Source organism: Silurus meridionalis, chromosome 23 (assembly GCF_014805685.1).
Source record: "Silurus meridionalis isolate SWU-2019-XX chromosome 23, ASM1480568v1, whole genome shotgun sequence".
In the NCBI taxonomy this organism is placed as follows: Eukaryota; Metazoa; Chordata; class Actinopteri; order Siluriformes; family Siluridae; genus Silurus; species Silurus meridionalis.
In genome coordinates, this window is record NC_060906.1 from 11,073,652 (window position 1) to 11,088,539 (window position 14,888).

The following is a 14,888-nucleotide window of genomic DNA, read 5'->3' on the forward strand; positions in this document are numbered from 1 at the left end:
TTGGCACGTGTTTTACGCTGGATGCCCTTCCTAACGCAACCCTCCCCATTTACCCGGGCTTGGGACCGGCACTAAGAATGCACTGGCTTGTGCCTCCCTAATGGCTGGGTTCAGTCATTTAAAAATCATAAATATAAATATTGCATTGTTCCTCTCCACTTTTCTGAGGCAGCTGTTCAGTGGATTTTGGAGTATGACTGTGAGTATTTGCTTATTGATGTCAGGCTAAGAGGCATGGTGTGCAGTCAGTGTTCCACTTCATTCCAAATGTGTTCAGGGCTCAGTGCAAGCCACTTGAATTCTTCCACACCAACATTAGCAAACCATGTCTTCACGGAGCTTGCATTGTTGAAGGCTCATTGCCATGTTGGAACAGGTTTGTGCCTCTTAGTTCTAGTGAAAGGAAATGTTAACACTACATCATACAAATATATACAGATTGGGGAAGAACAGATATGGCTGTGAAAGTCAACGTTGTTTATGTGAGGCCAACTTTGTTAGTTTTTTCAATAACAGTACTGTACAATGGGGAAAATAATTATATGATCCCCTGCTGATTTTAAGTTTACCCCTTACAAAGAAATGAATAGTCTAGAATTTTTATGATAGATTTATTTTAACAGAGAAAAACAGAATATAAAAGAAAACATCCTTCAAAAAATTAACGAAAGTTTATAAATTAATTTGCATTTGATTGAGTGAAATAACTACCGTAATTTCCTGTACCCTTATATAAGCCGCACCCACTGAATTTTACAAATATTTTTATTTTTAACATAAATAAGCCGCTACACTGAAACTAATGAACTTTACGCAGGCTTTACCGAAAGAGAGTGTCTGTTACAGGGTGTAACGGGTGAAATGTGTTGTGGCTCCTTTAAGAGCAGAGCGCCATTTTGGGAACAGCAGGTCACTGCATTCTGCCGGTATTACTGCGTGTGTGTGCGACTGAGGATTATGTGCTCATTACTTTCTGATGCTCATTTCTAAGTTTCTTTGACTAACCCATAACGCTAAAGCACGAGTTTTGGAAACCTGTCTGTGCTTAAACGATTTAATTTGCAAACTGGAGTTAGTGAGCTCTCCCTTCACCCAGACTCAACGTGCTACAACGGCTTGTATCTAAACAGTAGCCTACCAAGAAAGTCATTGTTCACTGTCTTCCTCCTTCCTTTCACAACTATTTCTCTGGCGAGTTTCTTTTGGCATCGTCGTGCGTAAAAAAATCAACACCGGTGGAAGTTTTTCTCCCGATGCCGTGCAGCTCAGAACACAGGTGAGGTGCGTTTTTTCGTTTCCGTTCGGAAATTTCATTAGTCTAATGTTATGTCGCTCAGTTTTTTGGCTTGAAGTCAAAAATCCATAAATTAGCTGCTTCGTTGTTTAAGCCGCGGGGTTCAAAACGTGGGAAAAACGTGGGTAGCGGCTTATAGTCTGAAAATTACGGTATTTGATCCTGTACCAAATTAGCAAGAATTTAGACTCCCATAGACTCCCCTGTCCCTTTAGGAAAGTACTCCTAATATCAACTTGTTATGTAAATAAAAGGCACCAGAATCAACCTCTTCTATTCAAACCTCTCTACTACCATGGGAAAGAGCAAAAAGAGCTGTCAAAGGAGGTCAGGGGCAAGACTGTAGACCTGCACAATGCTGGAATGGGCTACAAGACCATCAGATTGTTGTCTTGGCTGTAGGTTTTTGGTCATTTTCGTGCTGGAAGACACATCCACGACCCATCTTTAGTGTTCTGGCTAAGACCAGAAGGTTCTCATTCAAAGATTCTACAGTGCATAGGCCCCGTTCATGTGGTGAAGTCTTTCTGTACACTTAGCAGAGAAACCGCCCCAAAGCATAAAGGTTTCCTTCTCCATGTTTGACAGTGGGGATGTTCTTGGGGTCATATTAAGCATTTCTCTGCCTCCAAACACGGCGAGTCGAGTTGATGCCAAAGGGCTCAATTTTGGTCTCATCTGACCACATCACATTCTCCCAAGCCTTCTTTGAATCATTTAGGTGTTCACCGGCGAACTACAGACGGACCTGTTGATGTGCATTCTTGAGCAGAGAGACATCGTTGTGTTTCCAATGGTTTTCTTGGTGACTATGGTCAGTGCTCCCTTGAGATCATTAACAAGCTCCTCCATGTAATTCTGGGCTAATCCCCCAACTTTCTCAGAATCATCCTTACTCCATGAGGTGAGATTTTACATGGAGCTCCAGAGCGAGGGTGAATGACATATCTTGTATTTCTTCCATTTCTGAATTATCGCACCAAAAGTGGTCTCTTTATTAACCAAGCTTCTTGCTGATGTAGCCCATTCCAGCTTTGTGCAGGTCTAAAATTAGACTTAGCTTAGATAAAACCTCAAAATACAGAGACAGTGTCTTTACCACTGAGCTCAACTATTGACTTTTAAGACAGTGGTAATATTTTAATGCATCTTTCCCACTATATTTGAATGATGTTTCAGGAAGAGCTTTTTTCATTTCCCATTATATAGCTTGTGGTAATAAGTTCTTGAAATGTATGTTGTGATGCTTTCATATTGTTAACCTTTGTTGTGTCTGGGCTGCAAATTTAACGTAATTGTTAATTTAACCACTGGTAAAGGTTTATATGTGCTATATTCATTGCATGGCAGGTATTTACACACACTTACACACCTGTATTTTTTTTTTGCCTGCTTGTGTGCTTGACCCTTTAGTAGACCAGATGTGGGAGCGCTTTGATGCATATTTACACCGCCCTTTGACTCTGCTGTAGAGGTCATGTCTGGGAATTTCAAGATATGCAGCTGGATGCAAAGTCAATCGAGTAAAGCAGATGAGCTAATTGCAGAGAAGACAATGAAATCTATCGGACTTGTGAAGTAGTGTCAAACCGTAAGTATGTAAGAAAGGAAATACATTAAGCCTAATAATCCTGTGAAAATCTTTTACATACTGTGTTTGGTTTTTGAAAATAATTTGGTGGTTAATCCTGATGTTTCACACTAGATGTTTTTTTTTTGTTTTTTTTTTTTTGTTCAAAATGAAATTTGTTTCATTTTGAAGAGACAAACATAGAAAATTGGATTTGCATACACAGAGAAATAGAGAGAAAAAAGAAAGAGAGAGATTTGTGGAAAGTGCCTCAAAGCTTAAAATTGCTAGGTAGTTTTTTTTTCTGCCACTCTTTAGCCCTGATGGTTGTGTTTGTGACAGCCAGGGAAATCCTTTGCACACAAATACACACATGTATGTGCTCAAACACACACACACACACACACACACACACACACACACACACACACACACACACACACTCTTTTGGAACTATCCAAATAAACTCTGCTAATGTTTACAGCCAGGAACTGCTGACAGGAAAGAAATAATATGGCATGTAAGGCATAAGAAAACAAGAAGACTATCAGCTTCTCTCTTCATCTTTCTCTGCTGCTATTCAGCCTCACCAATTTTATTCTTTTGTGTATATTAATTCAGAAAATTTTTTTTTTTTGCCACTTACTTTACTTCTCTATGTCTCCTGTCAGTGTGCTCTCTTTCTCTGGCCAACTCCGTGACCCTGTAAGCTGGTCAGTAATTATGGTCAGCTTTAAGGGAAGTGGTTAAATGTTATCCGCAGTGTCAATGCAGTACTATAACTCATCCATATTCCGTACTTCTTTCCAAAGGAAAGTTTGCAAAAGTGTAATATTTAATGAAAGAATGGATAAGATACAGATATAAAGCAACGTATTTAATACACATTTCTTCACTTACTTATGAGCTTTTTAACATAGTTATCAACAGTTACTATCAGTAATGAGCACTTCCAAAAAACTTGTTCTCAAAACATTACATTCCACACGTAATAAGACCTCAAAGTGTAAGCGTCACTTTGCCTCTGAAGCAGTTGAACAACGAAGCCTAGTAGTTATTGACACAATTCTGTGAAGCAAAAAATTCTTACAAAACCACATTCTCAGCGGTTTCACTGACTGGAAAGGTTTGAAGCCTGTGTGTGGTGTGAGCCAGATTTGTGGTTTATTTGTGTGTTTGTGTTCACACACTTAAAGGCCATAATTACAGATTGAGACCGCTATGAGGCAAAGTCTCATTCATGAATGCCAGCTTTTGCCTCAAGCTGTTAGTTAGACGTTTACACACGCGCGCACACACACACACACACACACACACACACAGGAGAAGAGTGTGTCTTAAACCCTGCACTTTCAAACACATCTCAAAGGCTTTTTGAATATCTTATCAAATTATGTTGATCATATGGGTCATTTTCCAAAAAGCCTCTGAATATACAGGAATATACAGTCCCAAGTAATTTAAATACTCTTCCAGTACTATGACTCACACTACTTCTCCATTAAACATAATTTCTTTTTATTCTAAAATCCATTTGCTTATAGGATTAGTGCTATCATGCCTTCATCGCTTACTACCAATTCCACTTAGTAGCTCAATAGTATTCTTTGAAGCAGCATTAACGCTCTCCCTGTCAGTGGCGTCTCGGCTCCTCGTTTCTCTGCCATTTTGACTATTTGTGGAATCTCATACTCTATGTATCCATCTTGAATTTCCTTTTTTGTCAGTCATCCCAGAAACAATGATAGCTTGCATGTTTTACTTTGGCAGTAAACCATGCTTTTCTCTCCAGTTCTGGGTGAAAAGTGTGAACTAAGACACATTTTAGATACTGGATACATTTGGGGAGGTCTGGCATAAGGTGGTGGTAAATATGTATACAGAAACATAATGATGAGTCTTAAATGTTCTCTAATGCTAGTAAATGTGATATTAAAGAAAAATATTGTTGATTGTTGGCCAGTGAGATCTTTTATTACACAATGTCTTAAAGGTTACCCTACTCCTTGTTTTCTACCCTCTAAGCCAATGGTTCTGTTTTAGTGGTACTATGAATTGAATGGGTTTAATCCAAACCTCAATAATGCTAAAATAAAGTTGGCCTCTATAGAAAGCTTGGGAATAAAAATCTCTATAGAAAGTTGTTTTAACCATTTCTCTGTGGGATTTTACAAGAGCCTCAGATACTTATTATAACTACAGTATGCTTTTAGATACATAAATAAACTCCCAAAATTAGTGCACTATGTAGTAAATGCAGTTTCGGATAATGTAATGAAGGTAATGAGGGCAATTACCATTTATGAAAATCATTGCTGACAAAACACAACTGTTTCTATCTTACATATGCTTTACATTAAAACCATGTGTGAAGAGTTTTAGGGTTTATATTGTTACACTTCTTGACACAGATTAACCTAGATCTAGCCTAGAAAATAATTTTCAGTGGAGATTCCTAAGTGGTGCTGTAATATGGCCTCAATCCAAATCTTCGCTCAAACCTTTTAGGGAAAATTTGTTTAAGAGAGACAGATAGTAGAAAATGTTTGGCTGTACATTTGTTGCCCTGAGACACTCACAAACCACCTGCCACTCTGACAGACCAATTGAGTATTTAAAAAGAATTCTCTTTTTTTCCTTTATAGCATGGCTTGTACACATGCACTCATAATGCATTTCATAACCTATTATACAAGTAATATGACATAATAATAATAATATATTTTTTTTTATTTTGCATTACCTCAAACAGATGGAACAGAAGAAAATGAATGCTAAAACTGTTCAGCAAAGTGTAAAGTATACAGTTCATTATCTAGTTGTAATAAGAGCACAATAACTGAGTGGTCTATACTACACCTAATAGAATGTTAAAGTGAGCAAGATAGAGAAAGTATTTTTCCTCCCATCTGCCAGTCTGTTTTTTCTTTTGAGCTCAGCAGGAAGAGTTCGGCCCGTCTACTAATCCACATTTCACACATTCCAACAGGGGGCCTCTAAGAGAAAGACAGCACAGCCAGAGAGAGAGAGGGTGTAGTACAGGGAAAGTATTGTACCATTAATAAATCCAAGGAAAAGTGACAGAAGCCCAGTTTTTCTGGGTGTTAGTAATACGGAACTTTATTAGTAAAATATAGAATTTGTGTTGGCGTGGCTGTGGAGTGGGATGCCAGCCGGGGTACCAAGCTTTGGCCTCCTCCCATGTTATTCAGGCACTGAGATCACTCATTCAGCAAAGCTACACTAAGGCCTGTTTCAACTGAACAGGATCCTCAGGACATTGGGTGATGATGGAAAAATATATGAATTGTACTGTTGCTCTATGCTGAGTATACCCCAACATGTTGCTTCTGTGTATGGGTATTTGTGGGTGGTTCTGCAGCTGTTCAAATATGTGCAGTTACACACAAACACTGACATGCAGTGATTATCAATGACTTACATGCTTTTGCTACACTATTGTCCTCGTTATGTTCTTTTTTTTTTTTTTTTGTTCTCAAAGGTCCAACCGGAAGCCAATATAGAAATAGTTAAACTGGTAGAACTGTGGCCAAGAGGAATTTGCATGCTATACGAGGGCTGTAAATACCACCCAAGAATGAGTTTGTTTACTCTGTCCAGAACAATTACGGCTCACTCGTTCTGTCTTATAGAATGTTGGTCAGTTGTGCTTTTTAGTAATTTGTTCCTAAATACATTGCATTCCTATTTATTTAGGTATGTTTTACCAAATCTCTCTTTATTTATTTACATTTTATTTGTTTGTTTGCTTAAGAAACCTATAGGAGACTGTTATGTTCATTCAAACTTGTAGTTTTCTCAGTGGGTGTGTATATACATAGAAAATAGTTTTACAATGGATTTTTTGTGGAAGTGTACATACATTTTTCTGTTGCACAATAAGACATCAGGTCTTTCAAGGGCATACATTTATTATAAATCATAATTACTGTCATTATTATTATGTGACCATGACATATCAAAGTAGTGGCTTGAGTCTGTGGGTAAAGAAGTCTGTGTGTCTTGGTAATTTGCTTCAAAAAGCTAATAATTTCTATGTGTTAGTTTATCAGCCTCCATACATAAGTGTTTGTGACCACATTGGACCAACTCTAATGATTTCTCTGTGTCAGTTTATTTTTCTGTATATTTCTCACTATAAAAAAACTAAATGGTTTATAAAGTATTGAAACACTTAACCTTTTTAGCCATATTTGGTTCTTTCCCAAACTGTTAAAATAAAGTTGTAACACAAAATTGCACATAATTGTATATAATGTCTTTGGATGTGTTAACATTAAAATTTCCATCACCTGAACTAGACATGTTCCAGCATAGCAATGCCCCTGTGCACAAAGAGAACATATTGAAGATATAGTTTACATGGATTGGAGTAGAAGATCTTGAACCATAGAGCTCTAACCCAACTGAACACCTTTGGGATGAATTAGAACAATGAATGCAGCCCAGGCCTCCTCACCCTACATCAGTACTTGACTTTACCAACACCCTTGTAGTTGAATGAACACAAATTTTAACAAGTACACTCCAAAGTCTAGTGGAACATCTTCCCAGAATAGTGTAGGTTACTATAAAAGTAACTAGGGACTAAATGTGGAATGAGATGTTCAAAAAGCACACAAATCTTATGATCAGCTGTCCATATACTTGTGTCTATTTCGTGTATATATTAGTTATTAGGACTGGCTCTGTACTTTGTTTAATCAATAAGAATAAAAGAACATTAAGTTGAGTTACTTGAAAGCATTGAGCAGTATTTTAAGTATTCAAACCTACTGCCAGTCTAGTACAAACCTCTCCTGTAAATCTCTCTTGCTTCTGTGGAATATTCCACTATAATTACACTAACTCATGCACAAGGTCTCTCATGTCCATCTGGAAGGCATTTCCAGGAAAATACCTGCTTGGACACAGAAGTAACTGCATTATTTATAGTAAGAAGTAAATATGTCCAGGTACACTTCTACAATTATTGGCACCCTTTGGGAAAGCAGAAATGAGTACATAAAATGTGTAGTGCATGCAGCTCAAAACACAATATGTCTTCAAAAGTTTGCTTAATTACCTGTTTTTCCTCTGCAAACACTTTGGTTTTAAGAATTACTGCCACCACCACAGTAGTTAAAGTAAAGTAATGAGCCCCCACCTGCGATGAGGTTTGTGGGATGTTGATCAGTTTTTAGTTCCTTAGACTCGGGCTTATTAAAGTGCTAAGTACTTAAAATAGAGGTAAAAGATTTATATCATGTCAATTGGTCTTATTCAAATAGTATAGAAACTGTGAGATATGGTTGGATTTTACAGTGGTTTTTTAGGAATATTTTGACTTTACTTGAATGTCCCTGGTTCTTCTTAAGGGCATGTGTCCCAAACATGCGAAAGAACTTTTAGAGGAACCAGGCTCAATAGAAAGTCTATCCTCTTCTTAGGGAGAAAAATAAATAAATAATTTAATTATTACTATTTCACAGATGTATAGTATAGAGTCAAACATTTCTATAATCATTAGAGTTTGCATTAGCTTTAAGTCAATTGTTTCCAAGTGAAGCAAAATGTGTTGAAATCTCCCCATGGCACTGGATCACATATAGACTTTACATGTGTACAATTAGTCTACTCTATTTAAAGTGCTATTTTGGGATGTTAATGATTTTTAGAGAAACTATTCTATGATAACAATAACACATGTAATACATATAATAGTTATTTATAAAAGAGACTGCATTGAGCCGTTTTTCATTTATATGATCATTTTTTACCCTTCACTTGAAGAAGAAAAAAAAAAACACCAGAGAAAGTATTATGCCTGTAGTAATTCTCCATTGTGTATGTGGTGAGTGAAATAAGCAGATGGGAGCAAGAATGTTAAATGACCTCCTGCCATTTTATTTCGAGGTAGACAGACACTAAGGTTAAGTTGTGCGTCATCTCTGTCTCTTGTTCTCATTTGCGCACACACACACGCACACACACGCGCACACACGCATACACACACACACACACACACACACACACACACAAAACATTACTTGCGTCACCACTTTAATTTACTCCAAGTATATCTACAGAAATGGAGAAAGGATTTACTAAAATAGGTTGTCTTACAACTTGCATAATTTCACTGTGCGTTTGTCTATGACGAAATATCGTCTGTCTTTGCACAATGCTATTGGCAGAGTGATATAATGGTGCACATTATATATCAGACACAGAATTGCCTCATTCCCATGCACAGAAATATCTCAGTGGTTACAAGATTACAAATATAGTCTTATTCACCCACCTAGATTTACATTTAAATCTCATCTATTTTGACCTTAATTCCATGTGATCTTTCATCATAATTACATCTGTAGGGATTTTTTTTTAATTATTTGGGGGAAATGGCATGAATCAGTATAGAATGCATTATGACCTGACCTTGTTGTGGTTTCTTTGGATGCGTGACAGACAAAACAAGGATGCTAGATATGACTAACCACCACTGTGATCTGTATGTGTGTGTTTGTGTGTGTGTGTTTGTGTGTATATACACACTGTTTTTGTGATATGTTTTCAAGATGTTAAATAAATCCCTTAAGCAAACAGTGATAATATGTCTAATAATAAATGAAAGCTGCCAGTAAAGATGTGGTTATGCTTACTGTAAATGCTCTGTTAAGAACTCATTGTTAGTCTTATTTGATACAAATACCCTTTGGTTATATGCATTTCAATAGCAAAAAAATACATTTACTGATAATGTATCAACAAGACCCTTGAAGATGGCAGAGAAGTTCTTAAAATGTCTGCACATGTAAAGATTTGTTAAACATTGTGGCGTCTCAACATTCCTGTTTGTACTATAGATACTTGTGATTGATTCACTATATTGGCAAAACTATCTTTTACCACAAGGCACACAAATGTCTATGATGTCTTTGATTGTAGTAGCATTTCATGTTCCTTTACTTTAGCTAGGAGAACCCCTTTGCACAAAGCGAACTCCATAAAGATATGCTTTACATGGGTTGGAGTGGAACATCATGAGTTTCCTGCTATAGAGCTCTTACCTCCACCTCTCTGAACACCTTTGGGATGAATTGGAAAGCGGACCGCACCTTAGGCCTCCTCATCCTACATCAGTACCTGATTTTACTAACACCCTTGTGGTTGAATGAGTACTAATTTTTACAGGCACACTAGTCTTTTAGTAGAACATCTTCCCAGAAGAGTGGAGAAATTTGTCTTAAAATGTTCTACCAAATTTTTTTTTTTATCGTCATGAAAACCAGCAATGGGTTATGAACGTCTCAAGGTTACGTATGTAACCCTAGTTCCCTGAGGGAACGAGACTTGCGTCGCAAAGCTTTGCCAAACAAAATGGCTGCGCGGTGGTAGCGACGCTGGCTTTTGCACAGAGAGATGGTAAGTGCCGCAGGGATGCAGGGATTGTGGCACGGGGACGCAGCGTCTCATTCCCTCAGGGAACTAGGGTTACATACATAACCTAGAGACGTTCCCCATTTAGAAACTTCAAGCTGTATAGCAACACTTTGGGAATGATCACGCCACACTGACACTGACACTGCCCAATGTGTCAGGATCCCGGCACCTGCATCTATTAGGGCCATAGCAGACAAACAGCTGCTCCGGCTTTTTCCACAGACTCGTCCTGTGGAGGTAAGAACAGACGGTGCTGTTTCTCCTGGCCGGGGGCTAAAAATGGGGGAGGGCAGAATGCCTGCAGCACGACAGGTCCGTACCTTAGGTACGTACCCAGGTTTGGTGTTCAGAAACACACTGGCCATGCCAGGGGCAAATTCCAGGCGGGACGGTGCCACGGACAGAGCCTGCAAATCCCCGATCCTCTTCAGGGGGGAAATTGTCAAGAAAAAGACGGTCTTAACCGACAGGTACCTAAGGGCCCCTTCGGCCAAGGGCTCGAAGGGGGGCTTGGATAGAGCTGCCAACACAACTGCCAAGTCCCAGGCAGTCACCCTGGGTTGCGACCCGGGCCTCAGCCTCCGGGTGCCACAGAGAAAACGTGTCACCAGAGGGTGCCTACCCAGCGACTGACCCGCAGGCTGGGTGACCTATGCCGCGATAGCGGACATGTAAACCTTCAGGGTTGAAGGGGCAAACTGTTCCTGTAGGAAACTCCAGAACTGAACCAATCGGGGAGATAACTGGGTCTAAGCCAAGGCGCTCACACCATGACGTGAACAGCTGCCACTGTGTGGCATATGATTTCCTCGTGGAGGGAGCTCCGGAATGGAGTAGGGTCTCCACTACCTCGGTAGAGAGACCAGCTGCTACGAAGTGTTTGCACAACTCCGGGCGAGGGATGAACCAGGGTTCCACCCGCCTGCGAGAGGGGTTCCCACCTGGGAGAAATTTCCGGACGGAAGGCCCTCGAGGAGGGATACCAGGTCCACAAACCATGGCTTGCCCGGCCTATGAGGTGCTACCAGGAGGAGACGGGCTCCTTCCCAGCGAACTCTTTCCAGAACTCCTGAGAGCATCGCGATCGGGGGGAAGGTGTACAGGCGTAGCCTCGGCCACGACTGCACCTTGGTATCCAGCCCTAACTAGAAGAAAGGAGTTTGTCCTGGGACCACAGGAGGATCTCTCGCACCAGCTTGTACAACGGGCAAGACCGGAGACCCCCCCTGGTGGTTGATATATGAGACCACCGCTGTATTATTCGAGCGGACCAACACATTGTGACCCCTTAGGTCCAGGAGGAAGTGTTTCAACCCCAAAAACACAGCCATCATCTCCAGGCAATTCATGTGCCACGAGAGATGTGGCCCACTTCACAGACCTTGGACGGAGTGGCCACTCATGACCCTGTGAGGAAAGCGTTTATCGTAAAGGTTACGCGATGACAGAGTCCCTTGAAACAGGGCCTCGGGACAGAATAGTTGGTTCTTTCCACACATCTAAGGCCCAAAGGGCACGCTGCAAAATATTGATGGTACAATAAGGATTCCCTCTTGGAGAGAACCCTCTGCCCTGGAGTCACCATTGGAGGGGCCTTATGTGGAGGAGGCCGAGTGGAATTACACTTGACGCTGCCGCAGTCTCTGGAACTGCTTCACATTGAGTGGCTGGCCTTCTCTAACTCTGTCCGCTGAAGGGGGCTATGCTCCGAAACTTACCTTCTGGCAGAGCCAATGGCCTTGCCTCCTGGTGGTGCTGGAAAGGGACCATAGCATGAGGTGTACACCGCCCCCCCAGATGTAGGCCGTCAGGACCTACGCACCACAGACTGTTTGTTGGAGGCAAGGGTGACCCCAAGGTCAGCCTGCTCCTTTTTGGGCTTAGAGCATCACCAGGGGCCCTTAGGCCCCCCCCTGTGAAGACCGGGTGGCAACGCTCTGCTTCTGGGCTTCATGGTGCCCGGAAGGACCGGGCTGGGGCTGCCGCTAAACACCCCTATGGGACTGGCGAGGGAGGTACTGCTGAAAAGCCGCTGACTGCTTTTTAGACTCCTGGAACCTGTTCACAACCGCTGTTACAGCGTCGCCAAACAGCCCAGGAGGAGCCATCGGGGCATTCAAGAGCTTGTACTCCTTATCTGGGAGGTCAGATAAGGTGACCAACAGATGCCTTTTCGTGGCTACCAGGGCCGCCATGGACCGACCAACGGCCTGCGCCGTGTGCTTGGTGGCCCGAAGGGTTATTTTGGCAGCGCAACCTGTGAATAACTGCAGTGTCTACTTCGATTCTCCCTCTCCTGATGATATTCATATGAGCAGACATGGAACATTATGATTTCCTCCCCCAATGGGGCATCTGTTAGTGATTAATCAATCATTGTTTTTGACTTAAATTGATCTGAGCACCATATCTACAACCCCAATTACAGAAAAGTTGGGACACTGTGCAAAATAAAAAAAAATTCTATAAAACACAATAAATAATATTCATATTCTCATAAATCCATATTTAATTCACAATAAAACCAAAACATATAAAATGTTTAAACTGAGAATATATACCATTTTAGGGAAAAACTAGCTCTGCCCATCTTTGCGTCTCTTTAAGATACACTATTTATACCCAATCATCTTGCTGACTTGCTGCTAATTAACCTAATTAGATGGAAAATCTTTCTCCAACTGTTTTATTTTAATAACCCTTACATTTTCCAGACTTTTGTTACCCATTGCAACTTTTTTGAGTCCTGTTACAGCTATTAAAACTACCTTATTTTTTCTTTAAAATGGTACATTTCTTTAGTTTAAACATGTGATGTGTTTTCTATGTTTTATTGTGAATAAAATATGGGTTTATGAGATATCCAAATAATTGTTATATATAATTTTTAATTATAATTTAGTGTCCCAACTTTTTTTGGTATTGTGGTTGTTGAACTTTTAAATGATTGTAATTGCAAAATTGCTTGCAAACCACTCAAGAATCCTATTTCTCAATTCAGATCTCTTGCAGATCTCACTGTATGCAATTCGTTTTCTAGACTTGATAAACCGCATACTTTGCTCACACACAAATGTGGACAGTGGCGTGTGCTCTCTGTTTTGCTGGTCTGCTCTGCTCATGTCACAGCTGAGTGCTGAAACCAGCGAGGCAGAATGAAGCACAGTGACAAAGCTGTTAAACACACACCAGTTTCCCAGTCACTCAGCACACTTCTTTGGCCTTGGCTTCGTTGCTGGACAACCGGGCCTGTCCCAGTCTATTTCCTTATTCGCTCACACAAACATTTCGGGGCTATTCTGTGTTCTCTGTAGATTTTGTTATCTGATCTTTTGTTATCTGATCCGATTTGTGTTCTTTGGCCTGTCAAACACCTCCCATTATCCACCAGGGCAGGGATGTCAAACTCATTTTAGCTAATAGCCACAATACATTAGCCTAATGTTAAGAAGTTGAAATTAGTTTGGTAGACCAATAACACATCTATCTAGAACAAATTCTAAAAACTTAACACTCTATCAGAAACGTCCTGGCTGATATGTGTGAAACAAAAAAACAAAAACAAAGAACGGTTGTGTTTGGCACACAATGAGGCTTACATAACAGTGTAAATTTAATTATAGTGGCATTTTTTAGTTCTTTAGCTCAGGGGTCTCCAAACGTTTGTACACCTTGGTTTAGGTTTCAGGGTGTGTGTGTGTGTGTGTGTGTGTCGTTGGTGGGTTGTGGGGTTGTTTATAAATCAAATAAATACGTATGCAAAATGTATGTACATTTGGAAAGTGGCACTTAAACTGATAACACACAATAAATCTTCTTCTTCTTCTTCTTTCGGCTGCTCCCATTAGGGGTCGCCACAGCGGATCATCCGTCTCCACACCACCCTGTCCTCTACATCTGCCTCTTTTACACCAACTACCTGCATGTCTTCCCTCACCACATCCATGAACCTCCTTTTTGGCCTTCCTCTTTTCCTCCTACCTGGTGGCTCCATCCTCAGCATTCTTCTACCAATATAATTTATGTCCCTCCTCTGCACATGTCCAAACCATCTCAATCTCGCCTCCCTCACCTTGTCACCAAAACATCCTACATGTGCTGTCCCTCTAATAAACTCATTTCTAATCTTATCCATCCTCGTCACTCCCAACGAAAACCTCAACATCTTTAGCTCTGCTACCTCCAGCTCCACCTCCTGTCTTTTACTCAATGCCACTGTCTCTAAACCATACAACATCGCAGGTCTCACCACAGTCCTATAAACTTTCCCTTTCAATTTTGCAGATACCCTACTATCACAAATCACTCCTGTCACTCTTCTCCACCCACTCCACCCTGCCTGCACTCTTTTCTTCACTTCTCTAACACACTCTCCATTACTTTGCACTGTTGAACCCAGGTACCTGAATTCCTCCACCTTCTGAAGCTCTTCTCCCTGCAACCGCACCACTCCACTGCCCTCCCTCTCATTCACACACATGTACTCTGTCTTACTCCTACTGAGTTTCATTCCCCTTCTCTCCAGTGCATATCTCCACCTCTCCAGGCTCTTCTCAACCTGCTCCCTACTCTCACAAC

General features: G+C 40.7%; 1 long non-coding RNA gene across 1 annotated transcript in view; it reads left to right on the top strand.

Moving 5' to 3' along the window:
- The first annotated feature begins 1,219 nt into the window (after positions 1-1,219).
- Positions 1,220-14,888, top strand: part of LOC124377379 — an 80,431-nt gene continuing 66,762 nt past the window's right edge. Inside the window, exons 1-2 of the long non-coding RNA XR_006924095.1 lie at positions 1,220-1,276; positions 2,708-2,885. This is a non-coding gene — a long non-coding RNA (uncharacterized LOC124377379). The remainder of the gene's footprint in view (positions 1,277-2,707; positions 2,886-14,888) is intronic.